This window comes from Salmo salar, chromosome 12, assembly GCF_965601325.2.
Source record: "Salmo salar chromosome 12, fSalSal1, whole genome shotgun sequence".
Taxonomy (NCBI): Eukaryota; Metazoa; Chordata; class Actinopteri; order Salmoniformes; family Salmonidae; genus Salmo; species Salmo salar.
The window spans coordinates 47,711,248-47,723,742 of record NC_138302.1 but is presented as its reverse complement, the minus strand read 5'-3'; the positions used below and the strand labels follow the sequence as shown (position 1 = coordinate 47,723,742).

Below are 12,495 nucleotides of genomic sequence, written 5' to 3'. Positions count from 1 at the left end.
GTGAGTAACAGGGGGCTCTGGGTGAGTCTGGTGCCGACTCACCTGGGGTGATACGAGAGTGCCCTGCCTGCTGCCTCGACTCCCAGAGGAACCTCCCCAGCACCGACTGGCAGTGTGCCCTCTGCGGCCACAGATGGTGCATGGAATGGCCCCTCCTCCGGTCGCCCTAAGTGCAGCACCTCCCAGCTCCATGGGCGTCGCAGCAGTGGTGCTGGGGAATGGAATCGACAGACCCCGATCTGGACGTCCACGGGCGGCCAGCAGGTTATCCAGCCGGATGGACAGGTCCACCAGCTGGTTGAATGTGAGAGTGGTGTCCCTGCAGGCCAACTCTCAACGGACGTCCTCGCGCAGACTGCACCGGTAGTGATCGATCAGGGCCCTGTTGTTCCATCCCGCGCTGGCGGTCAGGGTCCGGAAGTCCAACGCGAACTCCTGTGCGCTCCTCGTCCCCTGGCTCAGGTGTACAAGACGTTCACCCGCCGCTCTACCCTCAGGCGGGTGGTCAAAGACTGCCCGGAAGCGGCGGGTGAAATCCCCGAAGTTGTCCAACACCGCTTCTTCTTCCCCCCATACGGCGTTGGCCGACTCCAGAGCCTTCCCTGAGAGGCAGGAGACGAGGGTGGCCACGCTCTCACGGCCCGAGGGAGCCAGGTGGACGGTTGCCAGGTAGAGCTCTAGCTGGAGCAAGAACCCCGGACATCCCGCCGCCGTTCCATCATACTCCCTCGGGAGGGCGAGCCGAAATCCACTGGGACCAGGTGAAGGAGGGGTGATTATAGGTGAAACTGGTGGTGCTGGTGGAGACGCTGGAGGAACTCCTCTTCTCTCCCAGCGCTCCATGGTTTGCAGCACGCAATCCATGGCGCTGCTGAGATGCAGGAGCATAGTAGCATGCTGCTGGACTCGCTCCTCGACCCCTACTGCAGGGGCACCTGCTCCTGCTGACTCCATTGGTGGTGCGTGTTTCTGTCAAGGCTTTGGGTAACTGGTGAAAAGGAATCAGGCGCAGGAAAGCTGAGATGCGTGGACAAGGTATTTAATACACGAAAAACACCAGTATAGAAACAATACAATGGTGCTTGAAATATACCGGTACCACAAAAATTACACGGGTGCATAGTACAAAACCCGGCAACAAAATACCAGCCGTCAGATACAGCCATCAACATAGAACAAACACACACAATTACATGTGGGAAACAGAGGGTTAAATAATAAACAGGCAATGGGGGAATTGAAACCAGTGTGAAAAACCCAAAGACAAAAAAATGGAAAATGAAAAGTGGATCGGCGATGGCTAGAAGACCGGTGACGTCGACCACCGAGCGCCGCCCGAACAAGGAGAGGAACCGACCTCGGCGGAGGTCGTGACAATAGGAAACCCTGATACATTTCTAACTTTACTTTACAAGTGGTTCTGAAAGGTCATGAAATTACCATCAAATGATATATAATATAACTAACTTTAAAAGCACCAGCTAAAACTATTGTTTATAAGTTGCCCATAATGTGCAATTGAAATTAGAATGTTGGAAGCTTAGCCATAGAATTCCATGTAAAGGGGCAGCTATGTTTTTGGATTGTAACTTTGGTGAGAGAGGCACCAAATTGCACACTCACAGCTAGAACACGGTTTAAAAAAGATTTGTAGATTCAGGGCCATCACAGAATTCACACATTAAAGGGGAATGGAAACACTTTATGAAGTAAATCAAAGCAAAGACATGTATTCAATCCACTAATACTAAACATGTGCATTTAACATAAAAACATCTCTCTATATTTACATTTACATTTACATTTAAGTCATTTAGCAGACGCTCTTATCCAGAGCGACTTACAAATTGGTGCATTCACCTTATGATATCCAGTGGAACAACCACTTTACAATAGTGCATCTAAATCTTTTAGGGGGGGGTTAGAAGGATTACTTTATCCTATCCTAGGTATTCCTTAAAGAGGTGGGGTTTCAGGTGTCTCCGGAAGGTGGTGACTGACTCCGCTGTCCTGGCGTCGTGAGGGAGCTTGTTCCACCATTGGGGTGCCAGAGCAGCGAACAGTTTTGACTGTGCTGAGCGGGAACTGTGCTTCCTCAGAGGTAGGGGGGCCAGCAGGCCAGAGGTGGATGAACGCAGTGCCCTTGTTTGGGTGTAGGGCCTGATCAGAGCCTGAAGGTATGGAGGTGCCGTTCCCTTCACAGCTCCGTAGGCAATCACCATGGTCTTGTAGCGGATGCGAGCTTCAACTGGAAGCCAGTGGAGAAAGCGGAGGAGCGGGGTGGCGTGAGAGAACTTGGGAAGGTTGAACACCAGATTTAGTATTTTGATCGTCGACAAGGTTTATTTGAGCTATGGTCAGCAGCATTTTAAATTGCCATAGTAATGACTGATGCCAGTGCGTCACTGGCAAGAATCAGCTAATTGTCTGTGGTATTGAGTTTTCGCGCAGAGAGTGAATCGAAGAGAGTGAGGTTAGGTGCGGACAACGAAGGTGGCAACAACAAGAGGTAATTAAAATATGAACTGTATAGCACCAGGCTGTAGGAATTTGCTCCAAAGAAATCCCTCGGTAAGCTACCATCGGCTGCCCAAGGACCCACAACTTTTGAAGAAGTGGCTCCATGTCCTGAAGAGGAAGGACGTGTCAGCTCGAGCTAGCAGGATCGGCTGCCAGCACTTCGCGGTGGAAGACTTCGCGATGAAGTGCACTTTCGATGCGGCAGCTGGGAGTTTCCGAATGGAAAGGAGTCATAGGCCTATGTTGAAGCTCTCTGCTTCCCCTTCATTTTAAATTTGGAAGGTTATGGTGTAGGGGTTACCAACCAACCATCATCAACATCGTTGACTTCGGTTTCGGAGTCAAGCAAAAGCCGAACTAAAAAAAGGAAGCGACGCGTGTCAATGGAGCCTGAGGTAACGTTAACCGTTCATGAGTCATGACTGTTGTTGTCTAGGCTAGCGTTAGACACTGGACAACCTTGGTGCAACTCTAGTTGAAGGTAACTAGCTAATTGCGTCTGAAGTGTTTTGTGTAACACCGCCCAACAACTAACGTTAACGTTAGCAAGTAACTCAACTGCAACTAAAATTGCAACACAGTTTATCTGTGTTGCCCTGTTGTTAGGTAGCTACTGTAGCTAGCTTCCACCTCATATGGTCAAGTACTGTAGTACATTTTGTTGACAGTTTTGTTTTTTTGAATGTTTTGTTAGCTAGACTGTTAATGTTTGCTGAAAAATAAATGTCCCTGTACTGGCTGTGTGTTGACATAGCATACAAGACAGGTAGCTTGTTAACGCCAACTGATATATTTGGGTTCAGTTGTCTTAACAAAACGTTTGTTTCGTTTCAGGATGACATCTTCATCCCTGAAAATGTTTTCATCCTGGAGGAGACTGTACAGGAGGAGGCACGAGCAAATCCATGTTATTTCTAAGGCTATTGTTTATTTCAAGACACAGTAGGTCATCCCTGGATATAAAATTGGCAATATACAGTATATGCAGTGATTCTTGAATATACCTATAGCCTAATAGATGCCTTAATTGTTTTCTACCAACAGGAAAGAACGGTTAGTACCGCATGCCAAACTGACCCCAGGGTGCCAGAGTGTTCCTGTGCTGCAGTGGAGGAGAGGTCCACCGGGACCATCACTAAGGAGCTCGGGGCCCAGCTAGATTGCGCTCACGACCATCAGTATACAACCGAGGCCTGCCCCTATACACCCCAGATGGAGCTGACGGAGAGTGAGATCAATGAAGACCAGAACTCGCTGTATGAACCTGAGAGCTCAGAATCACAGTGCGAGCCAAAATATACTATCGAAGAGTGTGTGCAAGATCTGAAATACATACTTTTTTATAGCAAGCTGAAGGAGTTGTTCAATGTCTGCCATGAGCCAGGATGTCAAGCTGGTGTCATCAGTTCATCCCCGAAAATAAATAGTTTTGCCATCACCATGGAGACAGAGTGTGTCGTGGGCCACAGGAGGAAGTGGGAATCCCAGACCAGAGTGGTAAAGTTGTTTGCAGGGAATCTGTTGTTGTCATCAGCGGTCTTCCTTACTGGCGGCTCCCACTCCACTTTTGCGGAAACATGTCACCACCTCAGCCTGGTGTCCATGTTGCTGCGACAGTTCGCAAACCAACAGCGCATCTACATTGTGCCAGAGGATAACTACATGTGGACACAGCACACGGAGGCCAATCTGGCTACAATTGTTGATAGTCCATGTATCATATCTGGAGACACATGGTGTGATTCGCCAGGCCATTGTGCCTCCTTTGGCACTTACACCATCCTGGACTCTGCTTCCCACCTGATCCTCGCACAGGAGACTGTGCATGTGACCGAAGTGAAGAGCAGCTACTGGTTGGAGACGGAGGGATTAGAGAGATGCCTGCAACACATTGAGGTAAGCTATAGCCTAACCTATATGTTGTAGCTAGTTTAAAGGTTGTAAGTGTGTATTTGGTGGATGTATGAAGAGGATGTAGGTACCTTTTTAGGATAATACGATCATTATTACTAACAGTCCCATGGATGCAGTATTGAAACCCTGGCCACTGACAGGCATCCAAGTGTGAGGGTGCATTTGAGGGACTCACATGCTGATACCTGGCATGAGTATGACCTGTGGAACATTGCCAAAGGTGTGAGGAAACAGCTGGTGTTCATCAGGAAGCCAGAGGTACAGAGATACTGTCATATATAAAATCAGAACTATATGATTATGAAGTCAGTGACTCAGGGGTCTCATTTATTCCCTGTGTCTCAGGTACTGCCATGGGTGAGGGCATTACTGTGCCGCCACTGTTGGTGGGAGTGTCCAGGTGCTAAAAGGAAAGTGGATCATCGCAGTTCACCACATCACAAATGAACACACTCAACTGCGATGTGGTGTGATGTGGTGAACACATTATTGAAAATGCTGCCATTCTTAGAATCCTTTCTTTCTTCATTCTTTTCAGAGAATGGTGTGAAAGACCCACGAGTTGACCGTGCCATTGGGTTGTGCAAGAAGGTGGACAGCACCTTTTCTTTCAGCTGGAAGAAGAGGAGAGACTTGTCTGTAGCACAGGCTGAGCTCAGTCTACCCACTCACCAGCTCATCACAAAGTCCCCAACCAGGTGGGGGTCAAGACAAAAGATGATAGAACGAATCCTGGAACAAGAAAAGGCAATAGCCCGGGTCCTGGGCTCAGAGAAGAAAAGCAGGCACCTGGTGCCCAACTCAGGATATCGAAGTGTTGGAGTCAGTGAGCAATGCCAAAGGCCCACTACAGGAATTCACTGACGCTCTGTCTGGGGAGAACTACGTTAGCATCTCCTACCTCAAGCCTGTGATAAACCTGTTCAACAGCAGCCTCCTGCAGCCAGAGGAAGGTGAGGGCACGCTCACAAAAAAAATAAAAAGTGCCACACTACAGTATCTCAACAACAAGTACGAAGATCCTGCCACAGTTGAACTTGAAATGGCCTCGCTGGTGGATCCCCGGTTCAGGACAATATATATAGCAGATGACAAGATTGAGAGCATCAAACAAAGAGCTGTTATTGGAGCTGAAGCTCTGCTAGCTGAGGAAAGCACATGTCGCCCTGGTCACAACTGTGCGCCAAGAAGAAGTAAACCTAAACCTGTGTCTAAGAAAGACAAGAAAACACTTGCAAGCTTCTTCAAGAAGACAGTGCTGTCTGGCCCACAGACCCAGACAAAGACCCACTTGAGTGGTGGAGGCTCCACGAGGCCAACTTCCCAAGACTTAGTAATATTGCTAAAAAAGTACCTGTGCATTCCTGCTACAAGTGCCGCTTCGAATAGGGTCTTTAGCACAGGTGGGAACATTGTGACATGTCACAGGGCATGCCTCAAGCCAGAGTCAGTAGACAGGCTTGTGTCCTCGCCAGCAACTTGTGAAGAACAAAGTAAAGGAAGATATTTTGTTTGACAGAATGTTTATAATTTGGTTTATTATTGTGCAAATTCTTCTTCTTCTTCTTTTTCATTCTTAATTTTTTATTTGATTTCCATACAATGATGACAGCCTGGCAAGTTTTGCACAAATAGGCCTTGGGGCCAGGTATATTTTTTACTTTAATAAAGAAAATTCGGTTAAGAATTATGTCTTGGTCTTTTTAATTTGTTTAGAGAAAAACAAGAAAAATCGAGATATATATATTGTGAATCGTCCAAGCTGCTGAAAAATAGAGATATTACTTCTAGGCCATATTACCCAGCCCTAAATGTAACCACACTCAAATTCATAGACAGAGCTATAGATACGAAGACTTATGATATCAAAATTATAGTTTTGACCATGTTTTGAGGCTATATTGTGTTTGTTTACATGTTCTTTGTTTACAAACATTGGAGTGAAAGAAGCTTATATTTGGGGTTCTGATGGGGTACGTGTAACGGCCGTCGTATGAATTGGACCAAGGCGCAGCGGGTTGAGTGCTCATGTTGACGTTTATTTTAAATAACCACGAACACTTTTAACAAGAAACCGGCCAACAACATAACAGTTTGCGGGCTAACCCTAGCAGTGCAAAACAACCTCCCACAATTCCCAAAACAAACATACTCCTAATTATAGGACCTTCAATCAGAGGCAACGATAACCAGCTGCCTCCAATTGAAGGCCCCAATCCCAATTACTAAACATAGAAATAAACACCCTAGAAACAGACATAGAACTAAACCAAAAACCCCGGAACCATAAATCAAACGCCCCTCTACATAAACACACACTCAAAACCATATAAAACAAATACCCCCTGCCACGTCCTGACCAAACTCTAATTACAAATAACCCCTTTACTCGTCAGGACGTGACAGTACGACCGTTGAACTAAGCTCGTGAGGCATTTATAAGTTAGATTCTTCAAGAATCAATGGTTACATATCATTAATTTATAAGTGGACAAAATGGATGTAGCAACTGCTGATTGCCCATTTAAGGTATACTACAAGTTTGTCTATTGATCTTGAGCATGAGGCAAAGACTTGCAATGACAAGCCTTTCATGTGAATCCTCTTCTTGTTTCATTGGATCTTGTAAAAACACCTTAATAACCCTGTAATTTAATATGTATTTTGTAATCCTGTTTCTATGATCTGTTTCCACTGCGATGTACCCAGTTCGCTTTGAATAAAGGCGTCTGCATATACACTGCTCAAAAAAATAAAGGGAACACTTAAACAACACAATGTAACTCCAAGTCAATCACACTTCTGTGAAATCAAACTGTCCACTTAGGAAGCAACACTGATTGACAATAAATTTCACATGCTGTTGTGCAAATGGAATAGACAACAGGTGGAAATTATAGGCAATTAGCAAGACACCCCCAATAAAGGAGTGGTTCTGCAGGTGGGGACCACAGACCACTTCTCAGTTCCTATGCTTCCTGGCTGATGTTTTGGTCACTTTTGAATGCTGGCGGTGCTTTCACTCTAGTGGTAGCATGAGACGGAGTCTACAACCCACACAAGTGGCTCAGGTAGTGCAGCTCATCCAGGATGGCACATCAATGCGAGCTGTGGCAAGAAGGTTTGCTGTGCCTGTCAGCGTAGTGTCCAGAGCATGGAGGCGCTACCAGGAGACAGGCCAGTACATCAGGAGACGTGGAGGAGGCCGTAGGAGGGCAACAACCCAGCAGCAGGACCGCTACCTCCGCCTTTGTGCAAGGAGGAGCAGGAGAAGCACTGCCAAGAGCCCTGCAAAATGACCTCCAGCAGGCCACAAATGTGAATGTGTCTGCTCAAACGGTCAGAAACAGACTCCATGAGGGTGGTATGAGGGCCCGACGTCCACAGGTGGGGGTTGCGCTTACAGCCCAACACCATGCAGGACGTTTGGCATTTGCCAGAGAACACCAAGATTGGCAAATTCGCCACTGGCGCCCTGTGCTCTTCACAGATGAAAGCAGGTTCACACTGAGCATAGTTGAATGTGTTTAAGTGTTCCCTTTATTTTTTTGAGCAGTGTATATATTGAGCACCTACCCACTACTGATGTTAACTTTAAACAATTTATAATCAACCAACATTTCAGCAATTATTTAACTGGCATACCGGCTGCTGACTGGTCGAGTAATCTCTTCTGCCAGGAAGTCCTTCACAAGGATTAGCGACACGTCCAAAACATCGCCATCCAGACAGACTGACAGGAACCCCTGACTGGATGTAATACAGCCACCATCCGCTGGGATTTTGTGCTGTATCACCACCATCTCTCTACAACACACACACTAATACTCTACCCATTATCTGTCAGCATCCGCACTCAAACCAGTTTTTGTCACCGCCAATGCCAACCCTCTAGCTGAGGTGTTTCAGGCGGCACATCTGTGTTGTTACTGCAACGAGTACGAACACTTTGATCTGAGGCAACGATCGGCTCAAACATGAACGGCTTCAGTAGGTTTATTGGCTCCCTAACTAACATTATTTTATTCTCTGTTATAAACTCTCAGACTCAGAGCTACTCTCGATTAATTCAGTCATTTTTGGAAGTAAAATACAAATAAAAAAGAATGAATAATTTTTAATAATTTTTTACTATTTTTGGTGAGTTCCAAACTTTTCTCTCCTGTCAGGGATGCAACAATGCTAAAATGGCGATTTACAGTTAGCTAGCACTCTAAATCCTAGTGTTTCCATTCCCCTTTAACCCCACAGAAAACTTTTTCCAAATAAATATAATTGTAGTGTAACCTAAAATATCTTAAAATGTTCATATTGATGTATAATACACAACTAAATAAGCCAGGTGTGGCAGATATATAAAGATGTAAAATTTTTCACAGAATTGGGGTAAGAATGTTCCCAACATTTCTGAAGATGCTATGATCAATATTGGCAACATTTCATCTTCAAACATGTAAAATTGATATGTACATGTAAATAGTCATGGATGTGAGCTGATTAAAATGATAAACAATGTTATCCTAGGTCACATCCATGACTATTCACATACATGTCGTATATATCCATTTTTGTCATGTCTACTCCCGCTCCCCCGCTTCGGCACTCGACGTCGGCGGTCTACTAACCGCCGGTCCTGGCAACTCATCATTAAGCACACCTGGCAACCTTCATTACGCACACCTGCGCCTCCTCATCAGGCACACCTGGACTTCATCACTTCCCTGATTACTTCCCCTTTAACTAGCACTTCGTTGTATCACCCATCAGGCAGTATTGTTTCTGTGTTCATGATCAGACTCTATGCTTGTTCTTGTATTTGCTCAGTCATGTTCATGTCATGTCCAGTCATATTAAACTCACCGACTGCACCTGCTTCCTGTCTCTCTGCATCTTCGTTACAGAATACTGCCTTATCCAGGAGTCTCTCCAACAGGGTTTAATCTGCCCATCCACCTCCCCTGCGTCGGCAGGATTCTTCTTCGTGGCCAAGAAGGAGGGTGGTCTACGTCCGACTACAGAGGTCTCAATTCCATCACCACCAAGTACCACTATCCGTTGGTGCCGGCCGCCATGTAACAGCTTTCCATTTCTATGTAAAATATTCTGTAACAAGTGTTGTTTTTGTGCTCAATGGTGGATCTATTCATAATTATTTAACAGGTGTATGTTTTTTTTATTTATTTTTACCTGAACGTGCAGAGTGCCTACAATCTTATTCGCATCCGGGAGGGGGGTGAATGGAAGACGGCCTTCAGCTCGATGTCTGGGCACTACGTCAGTGTTCCAGACATTCATGAACGAGGTGTTCCGATACATGCTTGGGCGTCAGGTGGTCGTGTATATCGACGACATCCTGATCTACACGTTCACCTTTGAGGATCACATCGCCCACTTCCGGGTAGTCCTGGAACATCTCCTGGAGAGCCACCTGTACATCAAGGCGCGTGACGTTCCAGTTCCAAGGCCGCTGTCTCCTTCCTGGGATACCGGATCAGCCCGCAGGGAGTGGTTATGGATGAAAGGAAGGTCGAGGCAATTAGGTCATGGCCAGTCCCAACCACCATAAAGGGACTACAACGGTTTTTGGGGTTAGCCAACTTCTACCACTGCTTCATTAAGAACTTCAGATCCATTGCCTCATCGCTCCTTAAGGGCGGCCCCTGTAAGTTGAACACCTAGGTATCACCCGCACCATTCAATCAATCTCTGCTAAGTACTGGTGGCCCACCTTGGCGCAGGACGTCGCTTGCTATGTCAACTCCTGCTCCATTGTGCCCAAACCAAATCTCCCCGGCACGCTCCAGCAGGGAAACTCCTTCCCGTACCTCAGCGGCCGTGGTCTCATCTGTCCATTGATTTCATCACTGATCTCCCCTCTTCTGATGGTTACACTACTATTATGGTTGTTTTGGACAGATTCTCTAAATCCTGCTGTTTTTATCCCGCTTTTTGGTCTCCCTACCGCTCTCCAGGTTGCTGAGGCACTGTTCCAGGAGGTCTTCCGGCACTATGGCCTCCCGAAGGACATTGTCTCCGACCATGGCCCACTATTTTACGTCATGAGTATGGAGAGCCTTCATGGAGAAGCTGGGGGTCACGGTCAGCCTCACTTCTGGGTACTGGCCTCAGTCCAACGGGTAGGTGGAGAGGATGAACCAGGAGCTGGGGAGGTTCCTTAGGAGTCACTGACAGAACCGGCAGGGAGAGTGGGCCCGACTCCTTCGCTGGGCGCCGTATACCCAGAATTCACTTCATCACTCCTCCACCGGGCTGTCTCCCTTCCAGCGCTTCCTGGGGTACCAGCCGACCCTGGCTCCGTGGACGCCAAGCCAGACCGTTGCTCCTGCGGTGGAAGAGTGGTTTGGAACACACAGGACAAAGATTTAAGATCAAGGGCCTGATTACCTGCATGTCCACCAATATTATTTACATGTTGAAATGTCCTTGTGGTCTGTCTTACATAGGGAAAAACCGTAGAAGCCTTAAGACATGGATCAGTGAGCACCGCAGCAATTTACGGACAGGTGAGTCAAAAAAATACAGTTGCTGCTCATTTTGTACAAGCTGGACATCCTATTAGTTCTCTGAGATACATTGGAATAGAAATGGTCAAGATGTCCCGCAGGGGAGGGGACATTGAGAGGAAACTTCTTCAAAGGAAATCTTTCTGGATCCACAGGTTCAACACACTGTCTCCTCTTGGCCTTAATGAGGAGTTTGACTTGAAACCATTTTTATTGTCTAAATTGTGTATTTAAAAAATCCTCATTTAATATTTTATGTATGTATATTACTGTAAATATTGATCACATTCCCTGTCTATGATCATATATTTTGATACGTTGAATGTTAATATTGTGAAACTGTTATACTACTTTTTTTTACCTCCTGTTTCAAGAAGTGATGTCATTGAGTACTGTCTCTGTGTGTATATATGGATGCCTGATGAAGACCTCAGTGTCAAAACATTGTTGTAAATAAATATCACCTGGGAGCATGAGCAGCAGTGGGCACCGTTTTCCTTTCTGTTTTCCATGGTTTGGAACGCTGCCCACGTGAGGCGCCACCAGAAGGAGCAGGCGGACCACCACTGCAGTGAGGCTCCAGTGTTCCATCCTGGTGGTCACAACTGGCTCTCCACCAGTAATCTCCAGCTCTGCTGGAAGCTGAGCCCCCGGTTTGTGGGGCCATTCCATTGTATCACCCATCAGGCAGTATTGTTTCTGTGTGTTCGGACGCTACGCTTGTTCTTGTACTCGCTCTATGTTCGTTCATATTAAACTCACCGACTTCACCTGCTTCCTGTGTCTTTGTTACAATTTCACATATTTGAAGATTAAATATTGCAAGTTATTGATCATAACATCTTCTGAAATCAGTGATTTGGACAGATATTTGGGCACATTCTTACCACAATTCTATCAATAATTTATCATCTTTACATATCTGGCTCATTTTGTTGTATTCTACATCACCATGAACAACTTAATGTCTTCAGGCATACTATTATATTTCATTCAGGTATGGTTAGGCAAAGTTGTCCAATAAGTCCCCATTAAGTTTAGTGGCCATATAAGAAAATGGCTCCTGTGGGGTTAATACGTGAATTCTGGGCCTGTATCTATACATCTTTTTAGAACCCTATTCTAGCGTTGTGTGTTATTAAAAAATAATAATAGTAATTAGCAGGTTTGAAAACTCAATCAGGTTAGTTACAACTGGGTTTGAAACGAAACCCTACTGGAGGGTAGCTCTCCAGGAACAGGTTTGGAGAGCCCTGGGATAGAAGGATGAAAGAGATTAATAACACACAGACAGTTACCACTGCTGCACTACTTTAACACATTTTCCAACTAGGGACATAGACCTTCAAAAATCACTATGAAACATTGTCACCCCAAGTGAGCCCGACCGACCCTTAGTCTGATATCCAAAGTTAATTCAAATTAATCTGTTAAAGAACTGTATATAGACAGACAGACAGGGATGGGTGGATAGATAGTAAGTCGAAGTGTGTTTAAAGTTGGATCCCAGAATAACATTTCCAGGTCTGACAATACA

General features: G+C 45.9%; 1 long non-coding RNA gene across 1 annotated transcript; it reads left to right on the top strand.

Annotated features, from left to right (window-relative positions):
* Positions 1 to 1,468: 1,468 nt before the first annotated feature.
* LOC106565277 (uncharacterized) lies at positions 1,469 to 6,108 on the top strand. Its single transcript, XR_014379706.1, has 4 exons — positions 1,469 to 2,915; positions 3,355 to 3,462; positions 3,565 to 4,416; positions 4,973 to 6,108. It is a non-coding gene; the product is annotated as an uncharacterized LOC106565277 (long non-coding RNA).
* Positions 6,109 to 12,495: the final 6,387 nt, after the last annotated feature.